This window comes from Lutra lutra, chromosome 3 (assembly GCF_902655055.1).
Source record: "Lutra lutra chromosome 3, mLutLut1.2, whole genome shotgun sequence".
Taxonomy (NCBI): Eukaryota; Metazoa; Chordata; class Mammalia; order Carnivora; family Mustelidae; genus Lutra; species Lutra lutra.
The window spans coordinates 22,075,282-22,080,441 of NC_062280.1; the positions used below are offsets into that span (position 1 = coordinate 22,075,282).

Here is a 5,160-nt window from a genome sequence, read left to right on the forward strand (position 1 = left end):
GGAAACTTGAATTCCTTGGGGTACAAATCCTTGTGAATAATGTGTATATGTTGGGGAAAAGTCTTGAAAATTGTCAGTCTTTTTAAAGGGCAGCCTCCTGACTATAAATCACTTTCGGTTGGCTCTTCATGGTCAAAAGGATATTTCTACGATGGGTAACAAGTACGTGACTTGGTTTCTTTCAATAGCATGTGTAGCAATGCCAGGATATGGGACAAAGTGAAGATTACCTCTGAATTTGGAAAAGTAATAGTTAACTCTGCGTTTTGGAAATACAAAGGTTTATTTCCTGCTGGTATTAACTTGAGCCTGGCAGTGGTAGGCTAAGGCCTTCTATTGCCAGCTTTGTCAGGTGTATAGGTCTCTGCTTGTTCATTGCTAGCAAACCAGCCTCACTAGAGCACATGCACCCAGAAAGAGCACCTGGTGAGTACTCTACTGGGATGACAGAATGACCCCTTTCAAGTCAAAAGTCTATGAAATATTGATTCCCCCAAAGAAATTGTTTAATCAACAATTGTAACCTTAAAACCAGAAGATGACCCATCATTACTAAAATATGGGTCACAAAAATAAAATAAAACAAAACATAATCTTGTACTCTTAGGAAGCTTAAGAAGCATCTGGGGAGGAGGGCCTGGGTGGCTCAGTCAGTTAAGTATTCAGCTCCTGACTCCTGATTTTGGCTCAGGTCATGATGTCAGCATCCCAGGATCCAGGCTCATGTTGGGCTCCATTTTCAGCACGGAGTCTGTTTGTGTCCTCCCCTGCTATTCCTCCCCATATCCCCCTCCCCACTCCACCCAGCTCACACTCTCTCTCCTTCTCAAATAAATAAATAAATCTTCTTCTTTTCTTTCTTTCTTTCTTTCTTTCTTTCTTTCTTTCTTTCTTTCTTTCTTTTTTTTTTTTGAGAAGCATCTCCCAGATTTAGAGTGATTCACATTTACTGACTTTGGGTCACCTGGATGTTATTGATAATTATATCAATATATTACACAGGGTTGTACTTTTTTAGTGCACACCCTCCCCCATTGCATATGGTCTTTTTTCAAGTTTCCAAAGTACATTCTTTGAAAATAATAGTTACCTAAAATGATGACATAGGTTCAGGTTTTTAAATTCTTTTGTGTGGGGTAAAGAGAATATTGGTTTATAAAAAAGGAATTCATAAGAAATTTCCTTGACAAAGAAAAAAATCCTTCACTGTCATAAAATGGCAGTAATATAAAATGGTAATTAACCAAGGGTTCAGAAAGTAATCCTTTTCCTGGTAATTGAGTCTGTTTGCCATCGATCTTTCCTTAGTCATATTTGGTGCCCAGGGGAATGTGGTGGTCTTCAACTGGCTAGCCGTGCTTGCCACCCTAGGAACCTGAGGCAAATGAAGTTCTGGTAGGGAAACGGCAGTTCCTCAGAACTCAGAACTGTTGTGGTAGGGTTACCAGAAGTAGAAGAAATGTGTTTGCACCTTTGCAAAGGACATGCAAAATAAAATCAAACTGTGTTTGAAAGATGCCGCTGACTCCTTATCTTATTTGCCACCTTTCCTTCTTCTTTTTACTGTTTTAGATATGGGTATATGTCAACATTTTGTTCTCGTATCTTCATCTTTTTTTCTCTGATATCACAGTGGCATTCTTAATCATCTGACTATGGAATACTACTTTGTGTATCAGCTAGCTTTTATTGCACAACAAACTTCTTCTCCGTACGTTACGCTATGCAGGTCCTCTGGTCTCAGCTAAGGTCAAGGTCACACAGGCCACTCCGTCAGCTGCCACACTCATTGAATAGACTATATTACAGTACCTAACACATTTGGTAGGAACCAAAATTTATTGTGGTTCTCGTTAATTAGATATGTTTTCCGAATGAGGAATGCAAGTTCTTTTTCTTTGGCTGAGCCCAACTCTCTTTAGAGAAGAAAGAGCTTTATATATTTTTCTATAGCATCACCTAATCTATATATACTTACCACAACACTACAAATGATGGATCTCCATTGCTACAAGTTTCCTAACAAATTGTGCCGTCTCTGGCTATATTGGGATACCATTGACCATATTTCATATTTATTTGTATCTCCTTGGAGCCTAACACAATGTGTAGTGCATGGCAGCAGTCAATAAATGCTTACTGTGGCTGCTGCCTCTGTTGTTGCTATTGGCCTTAAAGACCACATGTTAATCATATCAGTATTTCTTTAACTGTGTGTTGTATCCCCTGAGGAGTTCTGAGAGTGTCTAAGTGTACCCAGGAGACCAATGTTTTAGATGCCTAAGTACCCATTTGCAAATAAGAAGTTCTTTCTTTTTGCTCCTTATTTCCAACCATTCTTTACTATTATCTAGTCTCATATTTTACCATGTCTCATATGCTATTTCCATCACCCAACTTAATAGATATAGATACATATATATAGATACAGATACAGATATAAATGATATAGATATAGATATAGATATAGATATAGATAGGTATGAATGACTGACATGACAAAGGAGTGCTGAGCTCAAGAGCTTTGAAAAAATTCCAGGGGATTCAAATCCTGGACTTATTTTCTACTCCTGCAAGAATGATCCTGCTTAATAAATGCATAGGCTAAATGTGGAAGATGATAATTTATCATATGAATTACCATAGCACTTGTTATAATCAAAAGATTCTGTTAGGCAGTTATTCCTTATCTTCTTTCTCTACAAACAAAACAAAACAAAACAAAACAAAAACAAAAAATAAACCAAAAAACCCCACAAAAACAAAAATGTTCCTAAGACATGAAAACTGCAGTCTCAAATGTTTATGTGTATATATTGGGGGGTGGAATGAAGTCATTGAATTAAAAAAAATGTTATAATACAGACATTACTACCCTTTGCTTACCGGTGCTTTGAGGATGTTTCTCCTGTCATATTCTCTTGTACCTGTACCTTTTCTTCCAGTACTCTTGATTGTTAGCGGTAAGTAGAGTTTTATCCAAGAGTCCACAGGTGTGCATTGGCGTTCTTTACATTTCCGTGGGTACCACTTGAATTCCCTGGCATTTTATTGGATCCTGTTGTAACAATTTTCCTTAAGTTGACCAAGAATTACAAAATCAGTGTCTCTATTATTTATTCAGAAAAAAAGTAATTGCCTATGACATAGAAGTTATAGTCCTGGGCACCGGTGTGGCTCAGTGCGTTAAAGACTCTGCCTTCGGCTCAGGTCATATCCCAGGGTTCTGGGATCGAGCACCATATTGGGCTCTCTGCTCAGCAGGGAGCCTGCTTCCCCCTCTCTCTCTCTGCCTGCCTTTCTGCCTACTTGTGATCTCTCTCTGTCTTTCAAATAAATAAATAAAATCTTAAAAAAAAACAAAACACTACTATAGTTGGAATATCAAAACAAAAATAATAGCAAGTAGTGAGCTATGATTATATTCCTTCACTCATTCACTACTGCACATAAAATGCCAGCAGTGTTATTCACTGGCCCCATTAAGAGGTCTGACACCGAACACCACCCCTGGGATGATGTTCATCATCCTTATATGCTTCCATTGTAATGGCGCCCATCTTTCCCAATTTGGATCAAAGTCCACCAGTTCTACCTGGTCCATTTCATCAGTCTCTTCTACTTCCTTCCTCTCAGGTAGGAGTTTTTCCAGCAAAGAGAGTTTATCAGGAGTGAGAAAGCCATTCTCAAGAAAGTTTACCTTAAATTCAATGATGAGGTGACCCTTCTCATATGGTCTATGATAAATTGGCATGCCTTCATTTAGCACACACTTGATATCTCCATGCTTGACAATTTGACCTGGATGAGGGGTGATGACAATGGGCGGTTGTCAAGAGTAGATATTAACTTTTGAAAACTGTACAGTGCTTCAACCAGCTGTATGTCCATGCACGTGAAAAGGTCTTCTTCTCGCCGAGTAAAAACAGCATGGTCCTTCTGATCTAAAACAATGATAATGTCTCCTGGTTCCAGCCCTGGTTCTTGGTTTCCTTCACCATGGAATGTTATCTTTTGGCCATCTTTCATGCCTTTGTCAATATGGACTTCTAGAATCTTCTTCTCTTGAACTATCTTCCTTCCATTGCAGCGTTTACATCTATCTTTAGGACTGATCCATTCCCCATGGCCCTGGCACTCCATGCACACAGACTGAATTTGCTGAACCATTCCAGGTCCTATCTGATGAATTCTTATTTGCATTCCAGTACCTCGGCAATTGGGACAACACTCAACTGCTCTTTTCTTACCACCTCGGCCTTCACATTTACCACAAATCACATTCTTTTGCAGAGCTAGTTTTCTTGTTGCACCATTATATAAATCTTGTAAGGTTACTGAGAGCTGATGCATAACATTTTTACCTCTCCTTTCTCTCTGCATTCTTTCCTCCTCCTCCAAAAATCGTATCAAAGATGTCCATGGGGGAGCCAAAACCACCACTGGCTCCACCTTCTTTAATTGCCTGTTCACCAACTTTGTCATATAATTCCCTTTTCTTTGCATCAGAGAGTACTTCGTAAGCTTGAGAAATCTGTTTAAACTTCTCTCCTTCGTTTGGATTCTTATCAGGGTGGTCCTTCAAGGCCAGTTTCCTATAGGCCTTTTTCAATTCTTCTTCGGTGGCATTGGGTTTGACCCCCAAAACATCAAAGTAAGTGGTTTCGTTCACCATTTTCTACAGCCAGTGAGAGGGCCGAGGCTGATGTGTGGGAGTGGGAAGGAGCCTGTTGCTGGGCGCAGCTTGGGTAGCCGCTGCTCTCCGTGTCTCACCGAATGTTCTGGAAAGTTCCCTCAAATTGGGAATTTTTAAAAGATGGAGAGGACTAGGCTTGACTGGGTTGAATGCTGGTTGTGAGAGAAAGAAGTGAGTCAAGGATGATCAGCCTGGAATTCTTTTAAAGAAATGGAGAAGACTGGAGAGGACCAGTCTTGAAGGAAAAAAAAAAAGTTAAACAGTTCAGTTTTGAACATGTTAAACTTGAGACTTCTATGAGTAATGTTTAAGATTGGAATTCTAGAGTTTAACTGCTCTACAACTTATCAGCTGGACAATTGACCCAACATTTTTGTGTCTTATTTAGATCTTCTACTAAATATAATGCTAATAATAGGTCTTGTCTTCTAAGGTTGTTGTAAGGATTAAATTTGTTAATTAAT

The 5,160-nt window shown here is 39.1% G+C and overlaps 1 pseudogene; it reads right to left on the bottom strand.

The window, feature by feature from the left end:
- Positions 1–3,482: 3,482 nt before the first annotated feature.
- On the bottom strand, positions 3,483–4,675 carry LOC125095415 (dnaJ homolog subfamily A member 1-like; annotated as a pseudogene).
- Between the last annotated feature and the right edge of the window lie 485 nt (positions 4,676–5,160).